General features: G+C 44.5%; 1 long non-coding RNA gene across 1 annotated transcript in view; it reads left to right on the top strand.

Moving 5' to 3' along the window:
* The window catches only part of LOC310743828, a 603,392-nt gene continuing 588,763 nt past the window's right edge, over positions 1-14,629 (top strand). The window contains exon 1 of the long non-coding RNA XR_014539256.1: positions 1-35. This is a non-coding gene — a long non-coding RNA (uncharacterized lncRNA). The remainder of the gene's footprint in view (positions 36-14,629) is intronic.

Raw genomic sequence — 14,629 nt, 5'->3', positions numbered from 1 at the left:
TCTGAGGGACAGTGGACTGGCCCCCTGCTGAAAAAGTTTGCTGACCCCTGATCTAATTAGACCTGATACACTTACCATACAACCAGTCATCTGAATTTAGGAGCTGCTGCTGTGGGTTAAACCACAGAGCCTAGGACTTGCCGATCAGAAGGTCGGCGGTTCTAATCCCCGCAACGGGGTGAGCTCCCATTGCTTGGTCCCTGCTCCTGCCAACCTAGCAGTTCAAAAGCACGTCAAAGTGCAAGTAGATAAATAGGTACCACTCTGGCGGGAAGGTAAACGGCGTTTCCATGCGCTGCTCTGGTTCGCCAGAAGTGGCTTAGTTATGCTGGCCACATGACCCGGAAGCTGTACGGCAGCTCCCTCGGCCAATAAAGCAAGATGAGCACCGCAACCCCAGAGTCGGTCATGACTGGACCTAATGGTCAGGGGTCCCTTTATTACCTTTAAGTCAGAACATTGGTCCATCTGCCTGCACTGATTGGAAGCAGCAATCCAGGATTTCAGGCAGGCGTTTCTCCCATCCCTACATAGAGATGCTGGAGACTGAACCTAAGACCTTCTCAATGAAAGGCAGATGTTCTACCCTGATCTAAAGCCCTTCTTCAGATACAAAACAGGTGAAAAGGGCATTCTCTGGGAAATATCCCCCACACCTTTGATGGCAAAGAATTCCATGGATTGGACTTCCTCAGGGAATACCTGCTTATCAGAATACATTGAATGGAAAAGAGTGGCACCTGCCCACATCAAAGAAAATCTCCAGCCCAGTAGTGGCCATAATGGACTCCAACTCTCATCAGCCCCAGCCAGCAGAGTCAAAGTTGTACCCCATTAAAACTCAGAGGGCCACAGATTCCTCATCATTGCTGTCTCTCAATGTATCGGTGGCAGACCTTAGGGTCTCAAATGTCTGTGGTGCCCTGTGTGACACCAAATTTTGGTGCCCCCACCTCTCACGCTCCACTCCAAATCATAGTTGTGGCATCCCCTACGTTCCCCCTGAGGCTCTGCACCCAGTGTGACCGAACCAATCGCGCTCCCCTAAATCTGTCTCTGAATCACGGGCCTCATCTCCAGGGGGCCCTGGGTACCCACAAAAATTGTGTTGTGGATGCCCAGCCTCCACCCCCTGCCGCTTCCCCCCTGCCACCACTGCCTGTCACTATCTGGCCTTCGCCTCCCCTCTGACCCCACTGCCTTACCTCTGGCGTTCAGGCCCCGCAGTAGTGACAGGGCCAGGGCCTGCGCTTCCTCCCTGGGGCCTCTTTTGGGGCCCACTGGGGCTGCAGACAGAGGCCCTGCGGTGGAGACACAGTCCCCTGTCCAGGTGCTACCAGAGCATCATGATGTCGCACTGTGATGCATGAGCACTGGGCGTGCACAATGTGGGGCCCAATTCAGTGCTATTGGTCTGAACCATGCCTAGGCTTTGTGGGAATGTTGAGGGTGGCAGGAGAGGATATATTGATTTTTAATATCCTTCCTAACTTGTGCTAGCAAGTTTCTTCACTTAGCAGAGTTCATTCCCCCTTTACACAGCAGAAAGCTGGTTGTAAACTCGTATGAGCCTCCTAAGACAATAAACAATTCAGTCTGGCTTGCCCAGATTGAGATATGTGCTATTATTCCTGGTAAGACCCATTTGATCCCTGGAGGAGACTCTTGAGGGTCCCATGGACTGCAAGAAGATCAAACCTATCCATTCTTAAGGAAATCAGCCCTGAGTGCTCACTGGAAGGACAGATCATGAAGCTGAGACTCCAATACTTTGGCCACCTCATGAGAAGAGAAGACTCCCTGGAAAAGACCCTGATGTTGGGAAAGATGGAGGGCACAAGGAGAAGGGGACGACAGAGGACGAGATGGTTGGACAGTGTTCTCAAAGCTACCAGCATGAGTTTGACCAAACTGCGGGAGGCAGTGGCAGACAGGAGTGCCTGGCGTGCTCTGATCCATGGGGTCACAAAGAGTCAGACATGACTAAACAACTAAACAACAAAAGAATAATGACACCACAGTCTTATTCATAGGTAACAAAAAGTAGTTTTACTTAGTGTGATCCCTGAAGGCAGGCTTTAGGCTTAAAGCTACAAATATGAACAAACAGGTTTACCCCATATGGAAGATAACCTGGGGGACTGCTTGGCTGGCAGGAATCAGGAAGTTTGCAGGACGAAAAAGAAGATTGAAGAGAGAGAGGTGGCTGCATGACTTGGCCTTTTACCAGGTCTGGAAAGGTCACGCCCACCTACTGGTCACATGCAAGGAAGGATGCTCCAGCCAGGTGTAACAGGAAGTTCGACTGGCTGGACCAACATCCCCTGCATGACCACTCTAGCAAAACAGGTGATGTTGTACTTGACTGCTCTAGTGGTTTACATCCCACAGGCTTCAGTCCTCTATCAAACCTTTCGATACAGCAGGTTTTCTTAGCTGCTTAAACTCAGGTAGGCATTGTCTCCTGCCTCTTTTAGAACCTAATAATATGTCTCCTTTATGCACATGCCATTCTCAAATGGATTCAAAAGCAGACAAAGATACTGCCTTCACCTACCAATCTGATAAAGCCTAAAAACCGAGCAGCTTGGATGTAGCCGGGATTCTTGCTTATGAGCTATTACAAAGATCTCTAACAATTTAATTTAGATGGCAAAAAAGTGGGGAAATGGCACGATTCTTGAAATGAAACCATCTTGCCCTGAAGGGCCACACAGCTTCTTAGCAGAGTTATAAATCATGAACATGGGGAGACAGCTATCGTTAAAGGATAAATACCAGGATTATGTTGTAATTTAAGTGTCTATTTCCCAAACCAATATCGGCAAGAATGAGACTGCTTCATAACTTCAGGAATAAAGAAGCAATTCACAGAAGGGAAGGACGTATTATTTCGTTTAATCATTATGCAGAGCAATACTTCACCCACCTTTCGTGAACCAACAGCTTTGCAGGGCACAAAACTCAATTAATATCTTCATCATCCCATTTTTTAAAAATAGATACATTCTTATACATTGGCTAGGATTACCATCTCTCCAGAGGCTGGAGTGTGGGGTGGGCAGGGGGAGAGACATGGCTATTTGCATATGTTACATGGACAGAAAGTTAAAATTATCTGGCCTTTTTTGTTTTTTAACACTTACATGCTATCTTTCTTTATTAGAGAAAAATCCAAAGCAATCCACATCAGCATTAAAAAAAAATTACAGTTCAGAGATCAGCATCCTCCACATACAGACTGAAAATAACAGAACATCTCCCAACATTTCCTATATTCAGGGCCAAACAAAATGTGATAGCAAGGTAGGCAAATATAGATATCTCCCCTGCAATTTAGGAATGGGGGAGAGATTGATGCAAATGTACCGGTTTTGCACTTTCTGAAACAATGCACAAACCAAATCACCATGATGCTTAGGAATCGTGCTTCTACAAACTTTATAATGTACTTGTCCAAATGAATAATGTGTACAAAAATGTGTTGGTTAGGGGAAAATGTGCATAAAAATGCACACATGAGTGAATGTGACATACAAAAAAGCATTATATTAGGAGAAACTGCTTGCAAATATGTGTATATTGAGTGAAATTTGAACTAAAACGCTGATGCAATTTCATAAGCATATTTTATATTATTACAAATGACACATAATTGTGGAGAGCCAAAGAGTGGAAGAAAACGCAAATGGAGCAAAACCAAATAGACAGTTTCGTACGTCCCTAGCTGTAATCAGGTAGAGCAGGGGTGCCAACTTGAATCAAATATTGTGGGGGCCCAGGTAAGCCTTGCCCTGCATAATCAATCACAAGGCACAGCACACGCACACCATTTGAATGACAATGCCTACCAACTCTAAGGGGGGCAGCCCCCTCAAATATTTTATTTGGGACAAGAGCGAAGGGACCTCAGCCCCTAGGAGTTGGCTCCTATGAGGTAGTGTCTAATTTTAGGAGCAAATGGGGTATTTGAGAAGAGCAGAACCTTTCCCACCCGTGGCTTCAGAGTGTCCTCTGATGTCATTTTTTTCTAGCTGGAAAATACCAGGTGTGAGCTCAGCTGGATTAAAGCCACTTGGGGAGAGGAGCTGCATGGAGGTAGTGGGAGATGAGAGAGGGTTCTATACTCCTCACCCACATACCTGTTTTGCTATTAAAACTGAACCAGCCACCCATCTATGCTTCTACAAGATTGGAAAAGAAACTGGTTTGAACGCATGACACTACTGCTGGCCCCCAGTCAACTTTGAAGCTTCAGAAAACCCATCCTCAAAAGTTCTAACTTCAGCATTGTGTGTGTGTGTGTGTGTCAGTGTGTGTACACATAGACTAGCTAATCCAGCCTTCTCCAGCCTTTGGTCCCTAGATATTGTTACTAGGACTACAACTCCCACCATTACCTACTATTGGTCATGTTGGTTGGGGATGATGGGAGTTTTATCTGGGGACTCAGTGTTGGGGAAGGCAAATGATGTAGTAAAATCAGTTCAGTGAAGCTTCCCTCTTCCTTCTTCCAGAAGGCAGAAAGCCCCTTTATAGCTCCAAGACTTTCTCATGATTGGAGAGTGGTGAGTGCGTCTGTCTGTTTGTAGTAGGAAGTTGACTGGGGGAGCTTCCCTCCTTTCAGTAGAGATTAACCCAGAGGTCAACTCAAATTAAAACCAGATAGGAGACAAAAGAGCCAAGCGGAGCTGGTTTCAAACTGGCCTATCCTTGGCTTGGGCGGGTAAGTTCTATTGAAGGAACTTAAATTATTAATTAACACTTATTGGCTTGCTGTTTGTTCTGGTTAATGAATGCTTTTCGGCACAGGCGTTTTTCATTTTCCTTTCTGCACTGTTTTCCGATGAAAGGCCGCTGATTACATTTCAATGCTTACACACACAAAGCCTGGGGGACCATGTGGAGAAATACATTGCGACAACCCAGGTGGGTCCGATGCTGCTTGCTGTGTGACTCTTTTCAAGCATGCAGATGGAGTCCTGGTAGCTGCTTGAACCATATATTGGAGACAGCTCCATAAAGCAAACTGCTTGTATCACACGAACTCACAAAGGTTGGGGGTTCTGTCTCTTAAGAAAAGAAGGGCTGAGCTGGCCTGGGAGCAGAGGACAGGGGTGCAGGCAGAACTCCCCAAATGACAGACACTGGCACCTTCGCACAAATGATCTGCAAGAGGGAGGTTACTTCTGTTTGGTTGCATGATGCTTCAGTTTCCACTAGCACTGCCAGGCCAGGAGCACCCCTGGCTCTGAGATTTCAGGGCCGAAACTTGAGACCTAGGGCTGGGCCCCTGGTGACATCACAGGAAGCAGGCCCTGGTGATGTCATTAAGTATGATATATTAATTATCAACCACAGCCACTGTGGGCATGTCATTCCAAAGACGAACATGAAGTCCAACAAATGTGCAAATATTTCGCTGGTGATATAGGTCCAGCTGAATTGAGGTGATCATGCCTTCCTACCTGTTTAGAGAGCTAGGTTAGGGAACATTTAATCTAGCCCACTTGCTTCAGTCCAGAAGCATTTGAGCACCCTCAGGCCACGCCAGGAGTTGCCATGGGTGGTTGAGGCAGCAGGGTTCATCTCCTGCAGCTTATCTTCATGTGCTCTGCTTGCATCTGCAACTCATCATCTCATGCCAGGCATCCCTGCGCACTCATAACCCCTTCCTTCTCTTGAGCTCAGCCCTATTCATTTTCTTCCTTTGCCACCACTGAGAAGAAGAAGAGGTGCTCAGTTACTTCAAATCAGGTTCCACACTGTTTCTCTAGCAGGGGAGGTGAACCTGTGGTCCCTTCAGATATTGTTGGACTCCCATAATCTCTAGTGAGCATTGTCAATGATCAGGGCTCATGGGAATTGTAGTCCAGAGGGCCACAACCTCCTCCCCTCTCCCAACTTTTGCTTGGCTGAAGCTTGCAAGTTGTGTTCACAGTCTTATAAATAATAATAAGAAAATTAAAGGGGCCATCCTCTGCCATCGTAAAGCAGAAAAGGTAGACCTGGACACTTCACACACATGGAAGGGACTCCTAAAATTGTTTGGTTACTCTAAAATCCTCTGTGTGGATGTATCCATGTGCAGGAAATAAAATCTCACCTGACATAACTTTGCACAGCAGCCTTTTCAAGGGTATTTTGCACAGGGAAGAGCAGCCTACAGAGACCAACAGATGGAACTGAACGGCCTGGTTATTTCCATTCAGCTGGAAACTGTGAAGTCATCCCCCTCCCCATCTGCTGATTCATTCCAGTTGTCAATTAAAGTAAGCTGAGAATCAAATATACAGAAGTTTCATATCTTTTCAGTGTTTCCCATAACTTTGTGCTGAATCCAAAGGGCTGTGCCTTGATGAAACCTGTGATGAGCAGATTGCTATAATAAGACCTCCTGAAGAACCACCTCTCCAGTGAATCTGTACAGAAACTCTGCTCCAGAGGCCTTCCTAAATTGCTGTATAAGGGAATGATAGTAGTAGCACTCAGGCTGTGGAAACAGCATATATAGTAGTAGTAGTAATAATAATAATAATAATAATAATAATAATAATAATAATAATTTATTTATACCCCGCCCATCTGGCTGGGCCTCCCCAGCCACTCTGGGTGGCTTCCAAAAGAATATTAAAGTACTGTGATACATCAATATACATATATAGGGACATACGTTTGCATTTGGCAGGTGGTGATGAGCTCTAGTGAGCTTTCTTCTCACTTTGGCCCCTTTGATATTCTTGACTGCTGGTTTTTACTGTGTTTTATTGCTCATTTCCATTTAAATTTATTTGGTATGGTATGGTATGTAGTTGTTTTGTTGTAGGCCTTCCTGAGCACACTTCAGTGTCGAAATGAACAAAACAATCTGTCATCCATCTCAAAGGCATGAGAATGCGCTTTCACACAGAGCAATTGATGGAGGGGTATTCACACCAATCGCATAATTCGTGCAATTCACAGAAAGCAAGTTTGGAGACATTCCCTCAAAAGTAAGGCATGCAACAAATTGCCAGTCTTGGACTTTCTCTTCATCCTTCATGGTGCTCAGTTACTTCAAATCAGGTTCCACACTGTTTCTCTAACAGGGGAGATGAACCTGTGGCCCCATCAGATGTTGTTGGACTCAAACTCCCATAATCTCCAGTGAGAATTGTCAATGATCAGGGCTCATGGGAATTGTAGTCCAATAAGGTCCAGAGGGCCACAAGTCACCACTCCTCCTTTCTGTGGGTTTTCAGCTTGGCGGCACATGCAATATGATGCTCCCAATTAGTGTTAGACCCTCATGAAGTCTTGCCATCTACTGAGGATGTTCTTATTGAGGCCGCATTTATGAAAATGATTTGAGATGGCAGTAGGGGGTTGCCCCACTGAATATTTCTCTGCACTATCCTGTGTCTGTGATCTGCCACTCCATGCCTCCTTGATGTCAGGATGCTGTCAGCAGCTCCCAACTGGTTGCCCAGTAAAGTATAAAGACAAGGAGAATTTTCTTGCAGTCCTTTTTTATTTACAGAGAGAGGCTATAGAACCCAGCCTCTTGGATAATGGCATTGTCCCAAGTGAATCTCCCACTTCCTAATTCGTCATCATCATCACCTCCTCTATAGATGCCACTAAGTGCCCTCTGTCTTTGAGCTCTTTGCTCTCCTACTTTTAAGGCTCGCCAGGTTCTGGGAGATGGAGGCTCTGGAATGCTTTCGAATGACAACATGTCAGCCAGCTGCTCTGGCTCTCCCATGATTTCCCAGCTTTCCTCACTCATCTGCCTCTGAGCTGCAACCTCCCTCAAACCCCTGTTGTAAATCTATACTGTCTTCCTCTTCCTCCTCCCTGGAAGGGTCAGGATGCGGAGGCGGCCTTCACCATTCCTCCTCTGCCCAGTCCCTGACACATGACCCATTACAGAACAATCCTGTTGAAACACTGCACAGGTTCCATCCTATGTAAAAGAACACCATCAGCAAAATTTGCCCCTCCTTCTGTTCCTTTCCATGCTCTGTTTTTCTTGGGACCAAATCAGTGAGGTCCAGAGGGAGGCCTTGTTGTCTGGGCAGCCAGAGACCTCCGTACACACTGCCAAGGCTTGCATCCCAGGGAGGTCACTTTGGTGCTGCCAACACAGCGGTTTGAATCCACCTCCAAATGCACACTCCATTGTCTCTCGAGACAAACAGATGCCAACAACTGTCACACACACCCATCTTCAGTTGAGAACAGCACTCCTAGAGCTTCTTAGAAATATCAGGAATAAGATTGTCCCTGCCTTTAGGCTTACAGTTTTAAAAACACAAAACTAAAGGGAGGAGGAAAAAAAGAAACTCGGGTATTAGAAAAAAAAGAAACTTGGGTACATAGTTCTTATAATGAAGAAGTTCAAGGGGAGGAGAAAGCCAAAATTGCTGGTCTCTCTGCTGAGCCAACAAAGAGTCCCTGTGTTGTAGTCTGGTGAGATGGCTACAGCTAGATGACAGGTTATTGTCGTTTTGCTATTTCTGTAATATATATATATATATATATATAAAGGAAGCTTGCATCTGTTTTTCCCCTCCACTTTGGGCAAAGTCTAAAATTAGAGAGTTGTATATGCTTCAAATGAATTTCTAAAAATGTCCTAGGGAGAACATTTTTTAAAAAATAATAATGGTGGGAGCACAGGATTTCCCACATCCTACCTCCTGTTTTTTTGCATTAATTTGTTGCATAAATCTGTAAAGCTGCTATGCATCTCATTCACGTACTGCCAAATCTATTTATGAATCTAGGGCTAAGGAAGCTCCGAGTGAAAATTTGCAGTCCCCCCTCCCTTCTGTGCTTTTCAAATACGTCATAACATGAAGCATGGGTTGTTGTTTTGCTTAAAATCTAATCTCTCCCCCCCCCCGAAATTGTGTGGGTCTGTGTAGTATACACACATATATCTCTACACACATATACCAGTACATCTTCTATACATTTCAAAATAGCAATAAAAAAGGTCTCATTGTAGCCCCCTCCTCCCAGTGTATTATTCTCCAGTGTTTCCTTTACGAACATAAAACAGTCGTCCATATAACAAAATGAATAAGCAAGCAGATTCATTTTTATAAGTGTCACCCAAAGCAAAATTCTTAGTCTAATTTAAATTAAATAATATTACATCCCAACAGGCATAATCTAAATGTTTGGAATAGGATATTTAGATAAAAGGAGTATCATTAAATTTTAATTTAATGGTTTTTCACCCCCTAAGAAGAAAATGTGCTGTGGCAGACTATCCCTTAGTACTCAGTACAGCTTCATGGACACAGCCCCCACCCCCCGGTGACTGAATTCCATAAGGTGTGTGGGAGGCTTTTAAAAATCCACATATTTTTTTCCTCATATCCCCCTCCTCACCCTCCCATGTTAAATTAATATCATCTGATGGGGTGGAAATTAAACCACTCTGAATGTGTTAAAAATCTCACTCTTCTTGACTCTCATTACCAAGTGCCAGCTATTGCTAAAATCATTCATTTTTGGAACAAGAACAACCTTGGTAGCATCAGACATGGGACAACACAAAAATAGAACATTGGCAAAATCTGTGAATTGATTTTGTGGTATTTTGGAACATGGCATAAGGCTTTCCTTTCGCAGATGCAATTCTCAACGTGCTTAAAGTCTCTTGCTGGCTATTGTTCTACTACGACTAGTGCTGTAGCTTTCCTTTGTTTCTGAACCACCTTGGTATTTATTCTTGAAATGAAAAGTGGTAAATAAGTGCTTTCCAGTCATCATCATCATCATCATCATCATCATCATGGCACTGGAATTCAGCACTAGAGGAGAGGGGTTAAGAAATTACTTCCCCCACTTGGAAGCCCTGCTTACACGAGAAACTCAAGCACCCTCTGCAGACTGGAGGTGGGCAAATGTTATCCCCATCTTCAAAAAAAAAGGGGGGGGGAGAAACTATTGACTGGTACCTTGACATCAATACCAGGATAGGTCCTAGAACAGATAAGTAAACAGTCATTCTGTGAGCAATTAGAAGAGGATGCTGTGATTACTAAGGCTCAGAATGGGTTTCTCAAAAACAAGTCATGTCTGACAAATCTTTTTTTCCTTTCTTTCTTTCTTTCATTCATTACAAGCTTGATGGATCACGGGAATGCTGTGGATGTGGTGTTTATTGATTTCAGTAAGGCTTTTGCCAAAGCCCCCCCCTCTTTGTGCTGTAGGGCATGGCAGTGTCACAGTTGGTTTCTCAGGAATAAGGATCCATGGGAGATGTAGTTCTCACTCCCTGGATCATCACCTCGTTGTGGTGAGTCAACTTCATTGGACTGGTCATGTTGTGCGGATGCCTGATTATCATCTTCCAAAGCAACTTCTCTATTCCAAACTTAAAAATGGAAAGTGCAATGCTGGTGGTCAACAAAAGAGGTTTAAAGATTGTCTCAAGGCAAATCCAAAAAAATGTAGTATAAACACCAACAATTGGGAAACACTTGCATGCAAGGGCTTCAATTGGAGAACAGCCTTTACCAGGGGTGTCACGGGCTTTGAAGGCAAGGGAGGAAAGTGCTAAGAGGAAGGCACGCTTGGCAAACCCTCACCATGATCAACTTCCGCCCGGAAACCAATGTCCCCACTGTGGAAGGACGTGTGGATCCAGAATTGGCCTCCTCAGTCACTTACGGGCTCATTGTTAAAACTGTGTTTATGGAACACAATCTTACTCGGCTATGAGTGATCGCCAAAGAAAGAAAGAAAGAAAGAAGAGTTCCAGAGGATTGATTACATAGTAGGGTGATCATGATCTATGGAAATTACATCTCCAATAAATTCCTTCTACCAGGAATGCCACTGAACTGCTAAGGGTCTGCTAGAAGCCTTGGTGGTGAAGCCTTCCCTGCCACCACTGCTAGGTATGTTTGGGGAAAATAAGAGAGAAATAGGGGGCTGGAGCAAACGGAACAATGCTGAAACCTAGGCAGATGCCTTCTACTGAGTCAAACTGTTGGCCCACCCAGTTCAATATTATCTACAGCAGGCACCCCCAAACTCGGCCCTCCAGATGTTTTGGGACTACAATTCCCATCATCCCTGACTACCGGTCCTGTTAGCTAGGGATGATGGGAGTTGTAGTCCCAAAACATCTGGAGGGCCGAGTTTGGGGATGCCTGATCTACAGTGACTGGCAATGACTCTCCAGGATTTCAGACAAGAGTCTTTTACCACCCTGCCCTAATAGGCAGTCTTTAAAAAATACCTTTAAATAAATAAAAAAGGGAAGGACAAAGAGAGGAGAGGAGGAGGGACCTGTTTTCTCCAAAACACTCAAGAACGAAGATCTGTGTTTCATTGGCAGTATCTTCATAGCTTCTTCTTGGGAAAATGTTCTCATTGTTTGTTCCTTTGCTGATAGCAGCTGCTAATGGGCCAAACCTATGCATGCCTATGTGCTTAATTTTAATTCAATAACTGAATGCAATTCAGTTTACTTGGAATTAAGCTTAATGGGGTTTATTCCCAGGTGAGTGGGTTGAGAGCTGCAGTCTAAATTACCGGTTTGGTTGCTGTCTCGTGATGCTACCATTTTCCTCTAATGGTCCACAGCATTACATGTGTATGCACACACCCAAGTGTGTGTGTGTGTGTGAAAAGCAAACATGCTACAAAAGATAAGAGGATTTGAAATGTTAAAAGTGACTCTGGGTCGATAGAAATTCTCAGATTTTTTCTTTATTAAAAAAAACACCCAATAGCCAGGTCTTGAATGTCAGAAAAAATCACAGAACAGGTCATAAATATCTGAGAGCCGTATAATTTTATACACCTTGTTCAGTTTGTAATCCTCTTATGATAACAGCAGTTTCCCGGGAGATCATTAGCTTCCTGTGTGACTAAGTGAAGCAAGCTACAGTTAAGCTATGGTAAATATGTCTCATTTTCCCAAAGGATGGTCAGCCGAAAGTGCTTAAAAGTTCAAGTGGCTGCTAAGTAAATAAGTAATAATAAGTTCATTTTCCCTCTTCATTTTGTACAACCTCTCATGAGACCTTTAAGAGCTATGATGCTATAGTGCTAGTATTCTTAGATCCATGACTAAGAATGACATAGCTCTGAGTATCCATTCTCAACCGTGGGTCCCCAGATATTGTTGGACTACAACTCCCATAACCCCTGACCAGTGGTCCTGCTATCTAGGGATAATGGGAGTTGTAGTCCAACAACATCTGGGGACCCAAGGCTGGCTTAGAGCAGGCATAGGCAAACTCAGCCCTCCAGATGTTTTGGGACTACAACTCCCACCATCCCTGACCACTGGTCCTGTTAGCTAGGGATGATGGGAGTTGTAGTCCCAAAACATCTGGAGGGCCGAGTTTGCCTATGCCTGGCTTAGAGCAGGGATAGTTGACTCACAGCCCAAGTGCCAAAAGTGGTTCAGATCATAGGGGTCAGTAACCCTCTTTGAACAAACATGAGGCCTATGAAGTCGTCTATCTTAGAGTTGCTGCAATGGATTCGTTGAACAGGACCTTGTTGCAGAGCAGAAACAAAAATGTTCTCCACCACAAGAATGAGTTTCAAAATGTTTGACTACAAAACTGTTTTCAACTAGTTACAAAATAAAACATTGCAAAAATACAAAGTAATCTCTTTAACAAACTAGCAATGGACTCCCTTATCTATATATACAGTGGTACCTCGGGTTAAGTACTTAATTCATTCCGGAGGTCTGTACTTAACCTGAAACTGTTCTTAACCTGAAGCACCACTTTAGCTAATGGGGCTTCCTGCTGCTGCTGCGCCGCCGGAGCACGATTTCTGTTCTCATCCTGAAGCAAAGTTCTTAACCTGAAGCACTATTTCTGGGTTAGCGGAGTCTGTAACCTGAAGCGTATGTAACCTGAAGCGTATGTAACCCGAGGTACCACTGTATATTTAGTCGTTAGGATTCAGTACAGGAAACTTCTTCTCTCTGGTCCCAGAGATAGATCCTAAGCATCTTGCTTGTTCATCATCGCAGACCTCAGCCACTACTGCCACTGCTAAGGACTCCATCACTGACAAAAATACCTGACTTCTTAGATTTCACTTCCCTGCTGTGCGAGCTCTGCAGCTCAGGTTTCTGGGATGAGCCATCAATTACCCTAAAGACTGAAAGAGAAACAGCCAGCCTTTTCTGCCACATTTGCCAGAGTGAAGCCTCCTGTGCCTAATGCCAACCTCGCAGCATAGCATTTTAAATACAGGGCATCCAAACCTTGCATTTTATGCATATTACACTTGTATCTTTAACAGGCTATATCTTTAACAGGGGTCAGCAAATTTTTTCAGCAGGGGGCCGCTCCACTGTCCCTCAGACCTTGTGAGGGGCCAGACTATACAGTGGTACCTCAGGTTCCATACGCTTCAGGTTCCATACGCTTCAGGTTACACACTCCGCTAACCCAGAAATAGTGCTTCAGGTTAAGAACTTTACTTCAGGATAAGAACAGAAATCGGGTTCCGGCAGTGCAGCGGCAGCAGGAGGCCCCATTAGCTAAAGTGGTGCTTCAGGTTAAGAACAGTTTCAGGTTAAGAACGGACCTCCGGAACGAATTAAGTACTTAACCCGAGGTACCACTGTATTTTGAAAAAGAAAATAATGAACCAATTCCTATGGCCCACAAATAACCCAGAGATGCATTTTAAATAAAAGCACACATTCTACTCATGTAAAAACACGCTGATTCCTAGACCATCCGCAGGCCGGATTTAGAAGGTGATTGGGCCAGATCCAGCCCCTGGGCCTTAGTTTGCCTACCCATAGGCTATACCATACAGCAGAGATGGGGCACCTGTGGATCTCTGGAAGTGTTTGGAATCCAACTCCCATTGCCCCTGTCTGTTGCCCATGCTGAGTGGAACCATTGAGGATGGTGTCTCACAACATATAAAGAGCCATAGGTTTCCTATTCCTGCCACGCAGTCAAGTCACAAATCTCTTTTGCAGATTGTAGGCAGAAGTGGATGCCATATTCCCAAAAGTGATAATCTGGACAAAGTTGAGCTTCTTTTTTTGAGGGGGGAGGGGTCAAAGTTGTTGGGCTTTTTTTTTTTTTTAAGGGCTCTGGGGCCTTTTCATATATTTATTTATTTTAGTTTTACAGTGGTACCTCGGGTTAAGAACTTAATTTCTTCTGGAGATCCGTTCTTAACCTGAAACTGTTCTTAACCTGAAGCACCACTTTAGCTAATGGGGCTTCCTGCTGCCAGGGCGCCGCTGCTGCGCAATTTCTGTTCTGAAGCAAAGTTCTTAACCCAAGGTACTATTTCTGGGTTAGCGGAGTCTGTAACCTGAAGTGTCTGTAACCCGAGGTACCACTGTACATGGGTTCTTTTTGCCATGTGTCCAGGTTTTCTCAGACATTTTTTTACCAATTTACCCAAAACCCACCTGAATGCCATTTCCTGCCCAATCGCCCACCCAATTTCCCAGACTTGCCCAGGAAAACCCGTACATATGGCAGCCCTAGGCAGATGGCATTATGCCGCCTGAGGCAACAAATAAAATGGCACGTTCTGCATTCAGAAACTGGACTGGCAGATGAATTTCACTTCAGTACCAGTAGTCTCCACTGTCACATCTGAGGCCAACAGGATAGTTATG

Source organism: Podarcis filfolensis (assembly GCF_964270895.1).
Source record: "Podarcis filfolensis genome assembly, chromosome: 1".
Classification (NCBI taxonomy): Eukaryota; Metazoa; Chordata; class Lepidosauria; order Squamata; family Lacertidae; genus Podarcis; species Podarcis filfolensis.
The sequence above is the reverse complement of the archived record's forward strand: the minus strand, read 5'-3'. Positions and strand labels throughout refer to the sequence as shown.